This window comes from Hordeum vulgare, chromosome 6H (assembly GCF_904849725.1).
Source record: "Hordeum vulgare subsp. vulgare chromosome 6H, MorexV3_pseudomolecules_assembly, whole genome shotgun sequence".
NCBI lineage: Eukaryota > Viridiplantae > Streptophyta > Magnoliopsida > Poales > Poaceae > Hordeum > Hordeum vulgare.
In genome coordinates this window covers 426845065-426865395 of record NC_058523.1, presented here as the reverse complement: position 1 = coordinate 426865395, position 20331 = coordinate 426845065, and the positions used below count along the sequence as shown (strand labels likewise).

General features: G+C 46.2%; 1 long non-coding RNA gene across 2 annotated transcripts; it reads right to left on the bottom strand.

Annotated features, from left to right (window-relative positions):
- Positions 1-404: 404 nt before the first annotated feature.
- LOC123402300 lies at positions 405-2740 on the bottom strand. Of its 2 annotated transcripts, none has more exons than XR_006611253.1 (2): positions 1803-2740; positions 405-986 (listed from the first exon to the last, which is right to left on the bottom strand). It is a non-coding gene; the product is annotated as an uncharacterized LOC123402300 (long non-coding RNA). The 2 variants fall into 2 exon arrangements; XR_006611254.1 differs by having other exon boundaries at positions 405-467.
- Positions 2741-20331: the final 17591 nt, after the last annotated feature.

Sequence of the window (20331 nt, the reverse complement as noted above, 5' to 3'; positions counted from 1 at the left end):
TTCTCGACGACGAAGTTGGGGGTTGTCACGAGCATGACCCGTCATAGATCCGTCCATCGGCCAGCCGACGCTGCTTCTCCTGCGTCTCTTGGAGCACCGACATAGGCACGACTGTCGGCTGCTCTTCCGTCGTGACGGTGTTGAAGTGTGCATATGCGTGCTCCATCATCAAGCCAGCATGGAGCGAGACTTACAGAGAGCTGTCCGGCATGTTTACCTGTATTCCTCGTGGCACGGCGGCTACCTCGTGCTTCTGCTGCATCCAAAGGCTCCAAAGCGCGCTCCCACTCACGGTCATGGCACATGTGATGCACGGGAGGTGAAATGTGGAGCGAATCGATTGTGGTGTGCATTGAGCCGTGTGTGCCTGTCGCGGGGAAACACTTATTTGCAGACAAAGGGAATACAACATATGTTCTTAGACATTTCAACGATGATAAGTATTACTTCCTCTCTTCTTATTTATCCTGAAAATTAGTAATATCCTAAGTTAGAATAAAATTTATAAAGTTTGATTATTATTACAATATTACATAAATGATCTAAAAATACAGTGCAAAAAAGATAACAATATCGACATTTTTTCCTTCTTTGGAGCCACAATCGGACAAAGTTACCATTGCAGTTTCGGCAGTAGGACCATGAAATATATAGTGAGAAATACTGACTTGTATGCGGATCACTTCCTCAAATAAAGGAATTAGCAAACACATAACAAATTCTATTAGATCTTTAATTGCCTAGGTTCCATGACTTGGTTTTCAATAATAAGCCAAGATAACATCCGGGCAGCATGAACCTGGAATCTCCCACGGTCACGCCTTTACTTAAAATGAACGCTCGCCACAGGAGGCCAAAGCTTCAGTCCCTACTACAGATTTTGTGCCTAATTCATATGTAGGCAAATTATGAACTGGAAAGCTAAATGTGAACCGGGTAGATGCATGCAGTCTTCGACGCACCTCTTAGTTGTTTGGCGAGGATCACTGAGTTAATACAGTAGCAGTTAATGTAAGGATGGCGCCAATCACCACATATAAATGACTAATGAACTTTTAACCTATGCTACCACGCATATATAGAAGGAAAATTCCATGATCCAGAAGATTGAAATACAATATTACTATTAAAAAGAAATACAATGCACAGGGCGCAAGCTCATACACGGGCGAGTGTATTACAGCGGTGATGGTGAAATATGCTCTATTTTCTTGAGCTAGCTAGTGATCTATTCATCGTTCTTGGACGAGTATATAATGTGTTGATCAACTCAACTACTCATCACCAATAATATGCCACGCAAACTCATTTACAAAGAAGCAAGAATCCTCATTGCATTTTTGGAGCTGGTAATGATTAATCTCTGTTGGGTAAAGCAATATAAAGACACGTACGATCAAAACAACCCAATACGAAGAAAAATAAAATACGCAGACAGTTGTACTAGCAATTGCACGCAGGGTCTACGGCTGAAATCATGAAGCGCATGAAAGCTCTTCTACTGCAATGCATCATGCATTTACGACAAAACTTATTGGTACAAGCGCAATACAATAATGGCAACGAAGCAGATGCACAGATGGAGGGAATGATAAGGCACGGAAAAGAAAACCACATCTCATGATTACAATCATCCTTCTCTCACAGGCACAAAACCCTAACCAAGGAGAGAGCCCATGATCATGAGTATGCCAATGGAGTATGTACCATGGTCTCGTGCTTGAATAGGCGCTTTGGTATATATTTTAGCCAATACTAATACATCAAATCGGAAGCAATCATAGCAAAGTTCGGTGACTTACAGAACTTCTCACTGTCACATGCTCGGATGTTGGAGAACACTCATTAAAGTCTCAACTAAGGGCCCTGCGTGGGAAGAAAAACAGCAAGAATGGAAGAACTTTGTCAATAGGGAATAGAGAGAAACTGCAGATCCAGAAGAAAGCCATGCTGAAAACACCCATATTTCCTCCCCCGGCATGGGATAAAGTAAGAAACACTTCAGTTAAGATGCAACAAGAACAGACAATAACTAGCACATATGGGGAGATATAACTTGCCCTAAATCTTCCCCAAAAGGCACATCATGATGAACCACAACATCTACCAAGAAAACAAGAGCTAGCACTCACAGAAAGCCAGAAAAGGAGCCCAGAATTTTACAAGGATCATCATCAAGCCTGGCAATAACATCCTTTCAAGCAGGAGAAAAACTAGACTAAGCAAGAAGCCCGTGTTGGTTTTTGCCATCTGGGTTTTACAAAGGGAGGCCTACACAGCTCCATTGGCAGTATGCCCACCTCCAAGCAATCAGCAAGCTCGACAGATCGTGAGATCTCCCCTGCAAGATTCAGGAGGAGGTGGACAGAATGCCAAAGAGCTCTCGGTAAGCGCCCCTTTGGCAAGCCCATATGGCCAGTACTACCACTTCCTTACTTCAAGCTCTCTCCCCTCCGTGGACGGCCACTCGCAGCTGGAGTGCTACTCTCTCGCTCTCTGATGGCGAAGTGGCCTTTACAGGGCGTGCTATTTATAGAGGCTACAGTAGGCGGCTAGGGTTAAGCTGTGGCTCGAGAGGGGTGGGCGGTGGTTGATGGGCGGACGAGATTGTGCTTCTTGGTCTTTGCGTTTTGCGTGTGCCGTGTGGGAGATCTGACGGATTTGATACCAGATGAGAGCTCCAGCCATGGCTATTCTAGTAGTGCTATCAGTAATAAATACAGCATGATCTGATCTGTTACACTGCACACAACGTAGCTACTCCTTTGAGTGCTATGCTGCACTCCTTTCTACCCCCGCCTCTGATTCCACGGCCAAAAGGAGGTTAAAAATCATGGTTCTTTTGGGAGCAAGGAATTCAGAGATAGTATAGTAAAATACAGAATACCAGTAGGATTATACTGCGCTGTATTTGCTGAAAGTCACTGCGTGAGCGTGGGGGCAGCCACGGCCAGAAAGCCACGTTGGTGGGGGCGTAGCCGGGTAGGCTTTGGCAGGATCCAGATTGAGGCCAGTGATTGAGGAGAGAGTGTGTGGAGCACTCTCTTTTTAGGGTTGCAGCAGAGAGCTTCGATGTGTCTAAAACTCCAAGAGCAAGTACAGTAGTATAATAGTATAGCAACGGGCTATAAGTCATTGTCATGTCATCTATAGCTCATCTTATAGTCAACATGTACAATAGTTCATTGTAAAAGTGTACAACTTTTTCATCATATGGTCCACCTTTCATACTCACAAAAGGCCTAGGAGCACGTGCTAGAGCCGTCTCTTAGCTAAGAGCCCGCTTACCTTCGCTCTCCTCTTTTCTTTCCTCTAACTAAACAAAAATATATTAATTTATTCCTTATAGCCAGCTGACTCGGTACTTGCTCTAACGTGATGTTCCTGGATTAAAAATACTACAGTAGATTGGTGTGGATGCTACTGCCACATACTGGTTCCTTTTGCATGATTATTTCAGGAAATGTAACGCGGACTCGTCACTCATGCACTCCGTGTAGTTAGTGCGACTCTGCGATCGTTTTCGTGCATTCTATCTCCACAAAAAGCTGGTCGTTGACTAGCCGTATGTCTTGACCAGGCCCATTAAGTCTGAGCCTGCACATGCTCAGCCTAGTATGACTGGCACATAAAAGTTAAGGCCATGTTTGATACTCTGACACATTTAAAGGTTAGAGTTAGATTTTAATTCTAGACTAATTCTAAACTAACTTTAATCAAACAGGTGTTTGGCTGATAAAGTTAGATTGATAATAAATATATTATTTCAATCATTTGGCTCCTTTAACCAGGATTTGATGTGGTTGAGGCAAGGGAATAAAAGTAACTTTTTTTCTGAACCCCGTCTAACTCTAATACAAATAAGCGCATCTTCACCGGGTTAGTTTTTTTGTTGGGTTGCTAGATGCATCTAAAAAAACAAACCCTCATGTTTGGATGTTTTTGAGTTAGTTCAGTACAACCTAGTCGAAACTAACTCTAACCGATGAATCCAAACAGGGCCTAAGTACAACTCCAACCAGCCGATCTAAACGGACACGCGTAAATCCGTATTTTATTCGTTTTGGTCGGTCCGACGGACATTCGTGTCTGTTTTTGTAACTGGATCGGCGTTTGCATTCAACGCGGTCACGACCCATTTTTAGACGGCGCGGAAAAAATAATAATAAATACTTTAAAAATATAAAACCATTAGTTAAACATTAATGCCGGCTTGGAAGGACCGTGATAGTCCTAGTGCCACCTCATCTGGTGCACTAGTACGCTGACCCATTGCTGAGACGGACGGGATGAAGATGTCGGCGACGAGAGCGCTCGAGAGTTCACTACTAGAAAAAGGGCTATTAGCAACGCACCTACTTTATCTATTAATGACGCACTATAAATGCGTCATTATTATCATGCAACTATTAATAAATAGTAATGACGAGCCCCTGGTGCGCTACTGTTAATATACATAACAGTGGTGCACCACTTGGTGCGCCATTACTATCCCAGACAATAATGGTGCACCACCTGGTGCGCTACTAGAGTGCAACTTGGTGCGCCACTAGTATGAAGATTAGGATTTTTTTTTTCTTTTCTGATATTTTTACGGGTTAAAATATACATTATAGCACAGAATATAAACAACACAACATATATATAAACAACAGATTTATCGACTACAATACAAGATTAGTCTCCGAATACAATTCATCATATTAGTCTCCGAATTCAAAATACCGAATAAAGTTAGAACATTACAAGTCTCGAGACCGCGAGTAGCGAGTTTGTCTTCACATTACAAGTCGATATCTAAACTACCATCACATAGAAGAGGGTTGCGGTCACGATGAGCATCATCGCGATGAAACTGATCTTCATCCAGTTCCTCCTCCGCTCCCTCTCGCCCGCTAGATAGCGCGCGTATCTAGCTTCCGCCTCCGCCCTAGTGGTGTACCCTTTGTAACTGTTACCGCTGAAACGGTGAACCTGTCTCCGACACTCCTCCCAGTCGTCGTAGACTCCGGAAACCTCACCCTTGTACACGACATACGACAGCACTAGACAAACAAAAGCAATTCACAGATAATATATAAGCAATATATAAGTATGCAACAAAAGGATCGGAAGAGAAAAGCAACACATTAATAGCACGATTCATGGTCCTACTAATAAATAGCATCGACTACACATAAGTTGAACGACTGTCCAAGCTAAAGAGACATACAAGTTCATTAAAGTTTAATTACAAGATAGCATCAGTACTTTCGACTCGACTTAGGGACCGGAGCATGGATGAAGCCGTCGTCTTTCGTGATGGTCATGAATGTGCGGTCATTGTCAGCCTGCACTTGTAGCGTTGTGTCAATTTCACTGTTGGACGGTTCACAGTTTAGGTAGAACTGCCCCGATCTAGCAAGGACATCTTGATAGATGATTTCCGCCAACTCCGACTGGATGCGAAAGAATTCTTGTCTGATGTCCTCATCCTGGTTGCCGAAAAGCGTGCGGCCCAATCTTTGAGATCATTTGGTAGCATACGGTGACGCTGGTCCCATACGATCGCCCGCATGTGATGTAGGGCGTAGTAGGCATCCTTCTGACTGCCAGGCGGCTGCTTGACGCAGGGGAACGTCGTTATGTGGGTGAACACGTGCTTGCCGTACCTAAGAATTGGCCTCCTGAAGGTGCCTCCAGATTTGGCGTAGCCGGGGAGGACATCATCAAGAACTTTCTTGATATTTGTGTAGTCTTTCTTCGACTGACGGTCCGAGTCGAAATACATGGCCATGGAATATTTCGGGCTTAAGAGGATGAGTGTGCAATGTGTGTCACTGCACAAAACACGGAATACCATGGTGGTGATATACCGGTCTTCTTTTAGGACGCTCTTGGCCCATCCGACACGGAACATCTGAACCTTCTTTCCAGCGTAGCTCAGCTCCCAGATCTCCTCGATCCTTCCGTAGTATCTGTCCTTGTCGTTACCAGTGTAGGATTCCATCGTTACCCCGGAGTTCTGATAATCGCTCTTCCTTTTCCTCGGTGTAGAATGTGCAGTCGTTGATATCGTACGCCTCATAGGTCATCAGGTTGTGCTCGGCGCCCTATGACAAGGCGAATATGAGTTTTTCTTCCGTGGAAGAATCCTCGTGTAAAGGGTACGACAGAAGCTTGTCCTTGAACCAACACGTGAAATATGAGTTGTGCTCTTTGATTATATCTCCGTCCGTCCTCTGTTTGCCTCGGTCATTGTACGTCTTCCCAATAAAGGTTTTGTGCTCTACCACCCAAGGATCGACCACGTCTATGTGTTGTAGTGCGACTAGGTTTGCTCTTTCAAAGTCGGCGAATTGACCCTTGAAGTCGACATGCATTTTGCGGCGACCCTCGCGGTGACCCCATCCAGCGAGCCTGCCCAGGTGCCTGTTGACGGGCAGACCAATGGGGTTCTCGATTCCTTGATAATTCGTGCAGAAGGAGATGCACTCTTCGGTCTGAAATTCCTGGGCTATGCTTCCATCTGGACGTGCCCTGTTGCGAACGTATCCTTTGATGACACCATTCATCCTTTCGAACGACATCATGCTGTGCAGGAACGTCGACCCGAGTTGGATGATATCCTCCACGATATGGACCAGCAGATGCACCATAACGTCGAAGAATGCGGGCAGGAAGTATATCTCAAGCTCGCATAGTATCACCACGATCTCTTTGTGTAGCCTTCTGAGTTGCCTCATGCCAACCGACTTCCGAGAGATGACGTCGAAAAAGTTGCATAGGCCAAATAGCGTTTCACGGACTGCGCGTCCATGATCCCACGGATTGTAACTGGAAGTATCTACGTCATCAGCACGTGACAGTCGTGAGACTTCATCCTACTGAACTTCTCCTTCGCTGAGTCTAGGTATCTGCTTATCTTCCCTGCGTAACCGTAAGGAAGTTTTACTCCATGTATTGGATCTCATAAGGAAATATTGTTTTGTTGCGGCGTCCCATGTATTGGCTGGCGTTTTCCACAGCGTGTCTAGCTCCTCTTTCAGCAGCCCCAGATACAGATTGATGTCGTTCCCTGGTTGTTTTGGCCCTTCAATTAGCATACTCATGTGAATGTACTTCCTCTTCATGAACATCCAGGGGGGAAGGTTGTACATCGACACAAACACTGGCCAGGTGCTATGTGTGCTTCTCTGGCTGCCAAACGGATTGACTCCATCGGTGCTCGCGCCCAGCATGATGTTCCTTGGATCGTCCCTAAATTATGGGTGTTCGAAGTTAAACGCTTGCCACTGGCTCGCATCCTTAGGGTGACTCAGCATCTTGTCTTTTTTATTTATCTCTAGATCATTTCCGTCATCTTCTCGCTTCTTCTCCTCCCTATCCACGTGCCAACGCAGGAGCTCTGCTTGCTTAGGGTCCGCGAAATACCGCTGCAGACGAGGAGTGATCGGAAATTACCACACCACTTTTCGAGGAGCTTTCTTCCTCTTCTTGTATCGAGTGACGCCGCACACCGGACATATGGTAGACTCCGCGTGCTCGTCCCGTTAAATGATGCAATCGTTCATGCACACATGGTATTTCACGTGCGGTAAATCCAGAGGACACACGATTTTCTTCGCCTCCTTGAAACTGTTCGGGCACTTGTTCCCCATGGGAAGACGTTCGTGCCAGAATGACATGTTCTCGCCGAAGCATGTGTCGGTCATTTTGTGTTTTACCTTCATCTCCAGAGCCATGAGCGTTACTTTCAGGCGGGTATCCTCGGGCCTGCATCCTTCATACAATGGAGTAACCGCGTCTATCTCCAGTTCATCCAGCTTGGCTTTCTCTCGGGCGGCAGCTCTTGCGTTACCCGTCTGCTTGAGAAGCAGCTCTTGAATATGAGGGTCCTACACCCAGCCCATCGATGGTCCATCGTCGTCTGCTCCGGCATCTTCATCTTCATGATCATGCCCTTTGTCTTGATCTACCTCATCATCATGTCCGGCATCTTCTACATGATGACTGTGTCCTGCATCTACTTCGTGATCATGTCCTGGAGATTCTTCGTCTTCTCGCCCACCCTTGCCGCTATTGTCTTGCATCCCTTCCTTTTTTCTTGCCCGACCCTCATGGATGACTTCATAATCATCGTCATCACCTTGCCACCGATAGCCATCCATGAAACCACGCACGAGCAGGTGGTCCCGCACCTGTCTGGAATCCGGGTCCATAAGGCTCTTCAGCTCGCATCTTCGACACGGACATCTTATCTCCGTCTCGTTCTTTTGAAGCATCTCAGCATTCGCGGAGCTCAAAAACATATTCACGATGCCTTCGGTCACCGTGCGGACCATGGTCGCCTGCGGGGTAGAGCAAAACGATATGTTAGAACCAATTTTTTTTTGGCATGACTTTGCCTAAAAATAAGACCAAAAAGAATGCATAGTGTCAAATTCTCGCTGAAACGGAAATGAATCAACATTCCGGCAAAATATTGGCAACTACCGCATTTCAAATACCGGTACCTGCAAACACAAACATATGCAACACCACAAACATACGTAGATCTAGGCCATAAAAAGTGTGTACACATTGGACGGAGAAAAAAGTAGATCTAGAACATAAAGAAAGCTTTCCCTTTACTTACCTATCAAAAAAAGGAAATTTAACCACTTAATTTTGGTGAATCTATGGTGCAAATGAGGTGAGGAGGAGGAGGCAGCCGAGACCAACAAGGTTGGTAGAGGTGGAGAGAGTGAAGTGGGGGGAAAGTGAGTGTGAAGTGGGGCTGTCAAAAATATCTACTGCTCCCAGGTTACTAATGGCGCACCTTGTAAGAATGCGCCATTAGTAACGAGGGTTACTAATGGTGCACATGGTAAGAATGCGCCATTAGTAGTTTTGAAAAAAAAACTGAAAAAATGTTAGTAGTGGCGCACTGTGGATGTGGTGCGCCATTACTAGTTAAAACTAGTAATGGGTCACTTTCCATGGTGCGCCATTGATAAGTATAGGAAAGGGTGTGGGACTAGGACAAAGATAGTAATGGCGCACCACACACAAGGTGCGCCATTAGTAATATGGACATTAATGACGCACCACATACATGGTGCGCCATTAATGTCCATATTAGCTATAGACCTTTTTCTAGAAGTGGTTGTATTTGTCTTTGCTCGAGAAGAAACTCATGGTGGCCAGAGTTTGTCGTCAGCGGGATAGCTGCGGGTGGCTAGGTGTGGATGGAGCGACTTCTGGAAGAGGATGAGCCCCCTCCCCCCTCCCGCACGCTCGGCTTAAAAAAGGACCCGTTTGGGTCGTCGACGCGTGGGCCCGCTGTTGGGGAACGTCGCATGGGAAAGAAAAAAATTCCTACGCGCACGAAGACCTATCATGGTGATGTCCATCTACGAGAGGAGATTTGGATCTACGTACCCTTGTAGATTGCACAGCAGGAAGCGTTAAGAAACACGGTTGATGCAGTGGAGCGTCCTCACGTCCCTCGATCTGCCGTGCGAACCGTCCCACGAACCGTCCCGCGATCCGTCCCACGATCCGCTTCAATCTAGTGCCAAACGGACGACACCTTCACGTTCAGCACACGTACAACTCGACGATGATCTCGGCCTTCTTGATCCAGTAAGCAAGATGGAGAAGTAGATGAGTTCTCCCGCAGCGTGACGGCGCTCCGGTGGTGGTGAAGGATCTACTCCTGCAGGGCTCCGCCCGAGCTCCGCAGAAATACAATCTAGAGGTAAAACTATGGTGTCTAGATCTGAGTTGCACGTGGCAAAAGTTGTCTCAAATCAGCCCTGAATCACCTCTATATATAGGAGGGAGGGTGAGGAGGCTTTCCTTGAGGACCAAGTCCCCAAGGTGCGCCGGCCAAGAGGAGAGGAGGAGTCCTACTCCAATCCTAGTCCAACTAGGATTGGAAAGTGGAGTCCTTCTCTTCCTTCCCACCTTTTTTTTCTTTGTTTTTTTCTCTATGGCGCACATGCCTTCTTGGGCTGTCCCACCAACCCACTAAGGGCTGGTGCGCCACCCATAAGTCCTTTAGGCTTCCCCCGGAAGGGTTGCCCCCCTCCCGATGAACTTCTGGAACCCATTCGTCACTCCCGGTACATTCCGAGTAATGCCCGAAAACTTTCCGGTAGCCAAATGAAGTCATCCTATATATCAATCTTCGTCTCTGGACCATTCCAGAAACCCTCGTGACATCCGTGATCTCATCCGGGACTCCGAACAACATTCGGTAACCACACATATAACTCAGCTATACTAAAACATCACCGAACCTTAAGTGTGCAGACCCTACGGGTTCGAAAACTATGTAGACATGCCCCGAGGTACTCCTCGGTCAATATCCAATAGCGGGACCTTGATGCCCATATTGGATCCTACATATTCTCCGAAGATCTTATCGGTTGAACCTCAGTGTCAAGGATTCATATAATCCCATATGTCATTCCCTTTGTCCTTCGGTATGATACTTGCGCGAGATTCGATCGTCGGTATCCGCATACCTATTTCAATGTCGTTACCGACAAGTCTCTTTACTCGTTCCGTAATACAAGATCCCATGACTTACACTTAGTCACGTTGCTTGCGAGGCTTGTGTGTGATGTTGTATTACCGAGTGGGCCCCGAGATACCTCTCTGTCACACGGAGTGACAAATCCCAGTCTTGATCCATACTAACTCAACGGACACCTTCGGAGATACATGTAGAGCACCTTTATAGTCACCCAGTTACGTTGTGACATTTGATACACACAAGGCATTCCTTCGGTGCCAGTTAGTTATATGATCTCATGGTCATAGGAACAAATAATTGACACGCAGAAAACTATAGTAATAAAACGACACGATCAATATGCTACGTTCATAGTTTGGGTTTAGTCCATAACATGATTCTCCTAATGATGTGATCCTAGTTATCAAGCAACAACACTTTGCACATAGTCAGAAAACCTTGACTATCCTTGATCAACTGGCTAGCCAACTAGAAGCTTGCTAGGGACATTGTTGTGTCTATGTATCCACACATGTATCTATGTTTTCATTCAATACAATTATAGCATGCACTACTGGAAACAGATAATTTTCCATGTGCCTAATCTTTGCCGTCTGCTGGCGGTCGGCAAAGAACTTCTTTGCCGTCAGTTTACACGTGGCGGACGACAAAGAGGAGGCTGATGGCAAAGTTCTAATTTTCCGTCGGCCAACTCTTTGTCGTCCGCTGGCGGACGGCAAAGGGTTGGCACACGGCAAAGCCCCCCACCCAAACGGCCGAAACGCACCCCCACCCACCCCCGCCCCTTTGCCGTCTGCCTGGGAGCACGGCGGACGGCAAAGGGGAGGGCGGCCCCACCCCACTAACGGCTGCCCGCACCCACTACCTCCCGCACGGCTTCGCCCTCGGCTCCCGCGCGACCTCTCCCGCACGCCCGCCCCTCCCCCACCCGGCGCCGCCGCCAACCTGCGCCGCCCCCACCCGCCGCCGCCACCACCCTGCTCCGCAACCACCCTGCGCCGCCCCCACCCGGCGCCGCCACCACCCTGCGCCGCCCCTCCCTGCTCCGCCACCACCCTGCGCCGCCACCACCCTGCACCGCCCGCCCCTCCTCCCTGCGCCGCGACCACCCTGCACCGCCCGCCCCTCCTCCCTGCGCCTCCCCTCCTCCCTGCGCCGCCGGTATGTTTTTTTTTCTTTTTTCTGTTAAATTATGTAGTTAGTTTATTAGGTAGAATAAAGTAGATAGAAAAGAAAAAAATTAAGAACAAAATAATAGAATAAAGTTAGTTTTTTTCCTGTTAAATTAGATAGTTAGATTTTTCTTTTTTCTGTTAAATTATACAGTTAGTTTATTAGGTAGAATAAAGTACATAGAAAAGAAATAATAGAAAAAAATAGATAGAAAAGAAAAAACTTAGAAGAAAAAAGAAGAAGAAGAAGAAGAAGAAGAAGAAGAAGAAAGAGGAGAGGAGGAGAAAGAGAAAAGAAAGAAGAAATAGAAGAAGAAGAGGAGGAGGAGGAGGAGGAGAAAGAAGAAGAAGAAGAAGAAGAAGAAGAAGAAGAAGAAGAGAATAAGTAAAAAAATAAGAAGGAGAAGAAGAGAAAAAAGAAGAAGAAGTTGATTTTTTATTGTTTGGTATTAAGTGGTAGCTAGATTCTTTTTTAGTTACTTAGTGGTAGATTCTGTTTTTGTTATAGTGGTAGATTCTGTTTTTGTTATAGTGGTAGATTCTGTTTTTGTTATTTTTTTGCTGTTTAGTGCTATCTAGGTTTAGCGATAGGTTTAGTTAGCTTGGTTAGTTAGGTTAGTTAGTTAGTTAGCTTACTAGAAAGAATAGGAAGAAGAAGAAGAGGAGGAGGAGGAGAAGAGGAGAAGAGGAGGAGGAGGAGGAGAAGAAGAAGAAGAAGAATAGGAGGAGGAGAAGACAAAAAGAAGATCACATGTTTGGTATTTAGTTTTTTGGAATTAATTAGTCCATTTAGCTCCAAAATACCATAATAAGCTCAAATGGCATAAGAACCTTGGCTAGCTCATTAATATTATATACTTAGCTTGTTTTCCTCTAAAATGGGATAATTAGCCCATTTAGCTCAAAATAGACATAATTAGGTAATTTAGCTCCAACAAGAGGAGAAGAGGAGAAGAAATAGGCAAAATGAAAAGAAAGAAGAAGAAGAAGAAGAAGAAGAGAAGAAGGAGAAGGAGGAGGAGGAGGAGGAGGAGGAGGAGGAGAAGGCCAAGGACCTTCTATCCTTCTCCTCCTCCTCCTCCTTCTTCTTGATTTCTTCTTCTTCTCCTCCTCCTCCTCTTTCTTCTCCTCTTTCATATTATCCTTGCTTTAATTAACCCAACAATGACATAATTAGCCCATTTAGCTCCAAAATACCATAATAAGCTCAAAATGGCACAAGAACCTTGGTTAGCTCATGAATATTATATACTTAGCTTGTTTTCCTCTAAAATGACATAATTGGAATATTTGTGTTGATCAAAGGATTTACATGTGATAGTTGTCTCGTCGCTGTGAGGTCTGCTGTGCGAAGACCTGCCCGTGCGTTGTACGAGCTCCGCCCCTGCATTCGTGGGTCAGTACAAATTTCATCTCCTCCCCGCCCCTTCATTTACTATGACTCGGTTTCCGGATGAAACTTTCTAGATTTAGGTAATTCAATTAATTTATCAGTATGCGTGACCAGTATGCGTCTCCCGTTCGAAAGGGCGACATCTATAAATATGCATGTCTTTGCATATTATTAACCGCCATCCTTTCGAATTGTCCAACATTATCCATGGACAGCCCGAGTATGTGTAGATTGGGTTCGTTCTCCCGTATGCTGTGCTCTGGATCCGATGCGGAATTTTGTCAGTGCCTCCCTGTTGTTCTCCGGATGCACATCCTCTCTGTTTATTGCGGAGACGTGTATTAGGAGAACAGCGGGGAGGTGCTGCCGAAATTTTGCGTTGGATCCGGAGCAGAGCATGGGAAAACGAACCCAATCTACACATACTCGGGTGGGATTAGGACCTATCTTTACCTATTAGCGTGTAGGTTGCCTGGACGTAATAAAAATGGCGAACCTGATTAACCGATGAATATAAATGCTAAATTATATATAAATATATTTCTTCTGTCTTTAGTAGCTACGCAAGATGAGTGATCGTGCGTCGATGTATACCGGTCACCCTAGTCATAAAGAGATGACGAAAGAATGGTTTTTAAAAACAAAGGAATTTGTGAAAGCCGCATTCGCAAATGGCTAGGAAAGAAACTATTGCCCCTGTCCTGGATGCGACAACTATAAAAAGACGACAGAGGCTGTAATGATTAAACACCTGCAGACGAGGGGTTTTAAGCCTAATTATACGGTGTGGACATTTCATGGTGAGTCTATACAACGCACAAGAGCTGAGGTGGTCCGTCGTCGCACGGACGAGCATGGTACTGGGATCGAAGATATGGTGCAAGACTTTGATGATGCTCGGGATTCGAAAGATGAGATGGAGGAATCTGCAAAGGCCTTTTATGAAATGTTGGAGTCTTCAAAACGTCCTCTCCATGAGCACACTGAGCTCTGTCAGCTGGAGGCAATTGCACAAGTAATGGCTCTGAAGGCTCAGTTCAACTTGGGAAGAGAATGCTACGACGCGATGATGACACTATTTGGACGTTTCCTACCCAAAGGCCATGTCATGCCTGCAAACCTGTACCAGTCGGACAAAATACTTCGTGTACTTAAGATGCCCTATGAGAAGATAGATGCATGTGAGAAAGGATGTGTCTTATTTAGGAAGGAGTATGCACACTTGGACTATTGTCCCAATTGCGAGTCTTGCAAGTATCTTCTGGTAGACAACGGTATGGGTGAGAAGAGGCAGACCAAAATCGCAGTTAGTGTTCTTTGGTATATGCCAATCGTACCAAGACTTCAACGTCTTTTCATGGTCGAAGAGACAGCCAGACAGATGACATGGCACAAATTGGGCAAAAGAACCGAACTAGATGCGGATGGGAATAAGATGATGGTACACACATCGGATGGGGAAGCGTGGAAACATTTCGATGGATTGCATCAGGATAAAGCGGCAGATCCAAGGAATCCTCGAGTCTGCGCCGCCACAGATGGTTTTAATCCCTTCTGCATGACGGCAACCCAATACAGTTGTTGGCCTGTATTTGTCATTCCACTCAATCTCCCCCCCGGGCAGATTATGCAAAGAAAGAACATATTTCTGACGTTGATAATTCCAGGGCCCAATTATCCGGGGAAAAATAAGAATGTGTACCTGCAACGGCTTAAGGATGAATTGGAAGAAGCTTGGGAAAATGGGGTCAAGACATACGATGCCGCTAGAAAAGAAAACTTCCAAATGCATGTGTGGTACATGTACTCTATGCATGACTTGCCAGCGTATGCGCTATTCTCTGGATGGTGTGTGCATGGAAGGTTCCCGTGCCCCCAATGCAAGTCAGCTCTTCAGTTTCATTGGTTGCAGGAGGGTCGGAAGTATTCTTGCTTTGACTTGCATAGACAGTTACTGGATCCTGACCATCAGTTCAGAAAAGACAAGAAGAACTTTACCAAAGGTAAAGTTGTCAAAAACTTGGCACCACCTGCGTTCACAGGCCAACAGATCCTGGATCAGTTAAACACCCTCGAGCCTGATCCAGAGCGTCCAGGGTATTTCAAGGGGTATAATTCAAAACATGCCTGGACTCACAAGTCATGCTTCTGGGATCTGCCTTACTTCAAAGACCTCCTTCTTCCACACAATATCGACATGATGCACACTGAAAAGAATATCGGAGAGGCTATTTTTGGTACATTGTTCGACATAGATGGGAAGACAAAGGATAATATTAAGGCTAGAGTCGATCAAGAGACACTATGTCATAGACCGTTACAAAACATGCGAGAAGGCAAAGGAAAGCAGAAGTGGTCGAAGCCAAAGGCCTGGTTCAATCTTGGAAGGCCAGCTATGAGGGAAATTATCTTGTGGGTCAAAATGCACTTGATGTTCCCCGATGGGTATGCAGCGAATCTAAAGAGGGGAGCGAGTCTTGAAAAATTAAAAATCTTTGGTCTCAAGAGTCATGATTGGCACATATGGCTAGAGCGGGTAATGCCGGTGATGTTACGTGGCTTTATTCCTGAGGATGAATGGCTAGTACTGGCGGAGCTGAGCTATTTCTTCTGTGTTCTTTGTGCGAAAGAATTGTCGCCTGGCGTGGTAGAAGACATGGAGGAGTTTGCACCGGAGTTGTTGTGCAAGTTAGAGAAGATCTTTCCACCGGGCTTCTTTAATCCAATGCAGCATTTGATTTTACATCTACCGACCGAGGCAAGATTGGGTGGGCCCGTGCAAGATCGTTGGTGCTATGCAACTAAGAGGATGCAGAAGACCCTTCGAGCTAAATGTAAAAATAAGCGTAGAATTGAAGCATCGATGGCTGAGGCATTCATTACTGAGGAGGTGGCAAACTTTGTGACAGCACACTACGAAGCCAAAAATCATCATTTGCATAATCCGAAGCCTCGGCACAATGATGGAGACCCTAAAAAAGGTGGGTCCAACCTCAGCCTATTCAAAGGGAAGCTCGCACCAGCCGGTGCTTCGAAACCAATAACGTTGGATATCGAAGATTGGCGGAACATTTCGTTGTATATCTTCAACAACCTAACAGAAGTGCGGCCGTACATCGAGTGAGTTCTCGGCACATTTTCCCGTAACTTCTAATTCATTTGAACTGCTCTTATTCCCGGATATTTCAAACAGCCGTTACGTCGTCAAATTCTCGGATGGAGCGGTGATCGAAAATGATTCCGTCGAAGAGTATGAGCTTCTATCAAAGACAGGAGGCGGCTATCCTGGTTTCATCTCTTGGTTCAAACAAACGGTAATTATCAATAATGGACCATTTCATTCTTGGTCTAACTTGCGGCTAATGCAACAACCGTTTCATATTAAACTTGTAGGCTAATTCAGAGTCTATGGACGCCGAATTGAGACAAGTCGCTAATGGTGTTGACTATAAGGTCCGTTCATTTGAGAAATACAACATCAACGGGTATCTCTTTCATACCTTTGGCAAAGAGCTATCTATCCCGACCGGAAATCTACAAATTGTGGTGTCTCTGCTATCGGCGAAGGTGTTATCGAGTATTATGGAAGAGTTGAAGCAATTTATGAACTTCAATTCTATGGTGAAAACCCACCGAACGTCGTAGTCTTCAAATGTTATTGGTTCCAGCCGAAAAAGACTAGAAGGACTCATGAACATATAGGACTAGTTGAAATCAATCCAAACACCCATTTAGATGTTCCCGATGTCTATATTACGGCTCAACAGGAGGCCCAAGTTTTCTATCTACCGTGGGCATGCCAAATGGATAAGAATCTGGAAGGTTGGTATGTTGTTTATGAAGTGCCGCCACATGTCAGACCACCTCTCCCAAATGAACAGGATTATGAACCTCACATTAACCCAGACACCTATGATGGAGAATTCTTCCAAGAAGCACGTCTTTCCAAGAAATGTTTCAAGAACCGCCATGCTTCATCCAAGAACATGGAAGTAGACAGCGACAATGAATCCGACTCCAGCCCTGAGCCGGAACCAGAAGATCTGGAACTCGTAGAGGTTACTGATGCGGATGACCTGTCAATGCTTCAACGATTAAATGAAGGCCTTTCACTACTTCACGCTGTTGAACCCGATGAGCACGTCATTCATGAAGACATGCGTGATAGTGATGATGATGATGCATTTATTGATGATGATTATTAGTTTGTCAGATTCACAACTTAAATTATATATATATTAATCTTTATTATTCATGTCAGTCATTCAATTTTTTTATGTTGTACTAATTTCTTTTAATCTTTATCATGACAGGTGTTGAAAGATGGTGGGCGCGGGTCGAGAGCGCTCGACGGGTTCTTCCCAGGCGCCCCGCACGAGGGGTGGTACTTCCCTTCCACCCCTATCTCTCCGTAGAGCCTTGGCAGACAATCTTTCGACACCAGCCGGGGGTTCTTCTTCGTCGGCGGCATTGCCCACTAGGAGAGGTGCTGGTCGGGTAGGGAGGAAGGGGAAGGGTACAGGGAGAGGTGGTGGCCGCGGAAGATCCAGGAGGACTGTTGAGCCGTCCTCGCCACCACCACCAACTCATTCACCCGAGCATAGGACTAGTATGGTCGACCCGTTTGCGGAGGAGGCTACGGGGACTCCGGTCCAGGAGCTTGGTGTTCACGGGCATTCGTCCCATGAGACTCCGGTCCTGGAGCAGCCTCGGGTCGAGGTGCATTCGGCCCAGGAGCAGCCGGAGGAGACTACGATTCCGGAGGCTTCACCCGACGTGGAGAGGCCCGGATGGGAGCCTTGGCCGGATCGTACCGAGTTGACGGATTGGACCGAGGGTCCGGGTGGCTCACGGGGCGGGGATGGCGGGGATGAGCTTACGGATAGTGAAGGCGATGTGCAGGTGGACGGGGCCACCGTGTACAAGCGTGGTAGTACACGTCTCCCGGTCGCCCCGGCTACCCGAGAGCAGAGGCCGGTGATTAAACCTGAAGGAGATAGGTAAGTACATTTACCCTTTTTTTAGCTTTTGCCTTCAAGTTTGTTCAAATATCTAATGCGCTGACCTTATCATACTGCAGGGGATGGGTACACCCTCTTGGAGTCCGCAGGCCGAACTCCGTCCTTTGTGTGCTTTGCCGGACAAATTTCCCGGGGTTTGTCACGTTGCCTAGTGAGGGTCAGGTTCCTACACTGGGATTTACCTGGAAGCACTACCAGGCTGCGGAGGCCCCGCCGGAGGAGATTATAGATGGTGTCTTGTGCCACACGAGGGCCGAGATGGTGATCAGAAGCTTTTGGGTAAATTATCCTTTTACAGAATCTAAAATTAATAATATACCTAATTATTGTACTAATCGGTGTTTTCACGTTTGATTGCAGACCTTCTATAGGTGTGAGGATGGATATGAGGAGGAGGCGGCCAGGGTTCTCGAGGTTGAGTGTAGGCGGTTACTACAGAACTTGCGCCACGAGGCTCGGCCGCAGGCTATTCGAGATTACTACGCCACGCGTGGTATTAAGAAGGAGAAGAAGGATTGCCGCGGAAAGTTTCTGAAGAAGGAGCAATACATGAAGGTAATTACCTATTCTTAAGTCCTTCTACGTAGTTTTCTTGATTTCATTCATAGGCGTAGCGCTGAAAATTCTTTCTAATAACTTATAGGTGCCCCCGAGATGGTGTGCGGATAAGATGGATTGTTGGGAGGCGTTTGTTGACGAGTGGTGCACAGGCAGCTGGCGAGCCGTCCATGAGAATGCGAAGGATCGGCGTAGCCAAATGGTTGGTGTGCCACACCATCAAGGCAGCGCCAACTTACTGCAGTTTGGACGAAACTGGGTATGTGATTTGCTTCACGATTCATGCAATTCATTCTTGATGCTAATATTTTGTTCCTCTCTTTTAGGCGCATCACAATAAGACTGATATGCCACACTTGTACGACCTTTATGGCATGGCCCATACTGCCTCGTACAAGAAGGCGAAGGCATTCTCTGAGTCTGACCTGGATGATCCCAGTAACTTCACCAACATATCATCCCACCAGAAGGTCGTGGCATACAGGGACGCGGGGAAGGCTACGAAAGGGGATGACTTTAACCCTAGGCAGGAACCTTTGGATCCAGAGCTGGTGATGATATCTGGTGGCGGGAGGCCCCATGGCTCGATAGCCATTGGAGATGGGATAATACGTTGTCCACTCACTCTTCCGGAGATCAAGGCGCGCCAGTCGAGCAGATGTCCTGAAATAACGCCTCGTCCACGGCCAGTCGAACTTGCCATCGAGGTTAGTTGTACGGACTAAGAACACTTTCATCCATTTCATTATGTATGTCACCATAGATCATTGCTGTGGTAACGAGGAATGGTTTTTCAGGCTGCTCTTCAGAAAGAGAGAGCGGCAAACCAGGCTGCTCATGAGAAAGAGAGATTGGCAAGCCAGGCTCCTCTTCAGGCTGCTCTTGATGAGAGGGACCAGACCACGGCACGATTGCTTGAGGAGGAGAGGGCCCGGAATGAGGCGGGTCAACGGGCCCTGTACGAGCTTTTTGTGGTATGTTTTTTTTCACATTAGCCAAATCATGTGTGTAATGTCTGTTTCAATACTAACTAACACGACCCACTCTTTAGGGTCTGTGCGAGAAGAGCGGTCAAGTCCCTCCGCCGATGCCCGTCTTCTCTTCGATTGGCACGGTGAGTTTCATTATAAACTAGTATTAATAATTGAGTGTCATCATGCTAACTGAGACATTGCAAAATATCTTTTCTGCAGAATAACTCCCGAGCAGCATCGCACGACCCTTCTCAAGGGCAACCATCTCCAAACGAAGCCGGCGCGAGCAACCGTGGTGTTTCTCCTCCTTGATGACCACTACGGTAAGTTTCTCCTCCAAACTTAGCTTGTTTTCCTATAAAATGAGATAATTAGCCCATTTAGCTCCAAGAAGACATAATTAGGTAATTTAGCTCCAACAAGAGGAGAAGAAATAGGAAAAATGAAAAGAAAGAAGAAGAAGAAGAAGGAGCAGGAGGAGGAGGAGGAGGAGGAGAAGGCCAAGGACTTTCTATCCTTCTCCTCCTCCTCCTCCTTCTTCTTGATTTCTTCTAAAATGACATAATTGGAATATTTAGCTCAAAAAATACATAATTAGGTAATTTAGCTCCAACAAGAGGAGAAGAGGAGAACAAATAGGCAAAATGAAAAGATAGAAGAAGAAGAAAAAGAGAAGAAGAAGAAGAGAAGAAGGAGAAGGAGGAGGAGG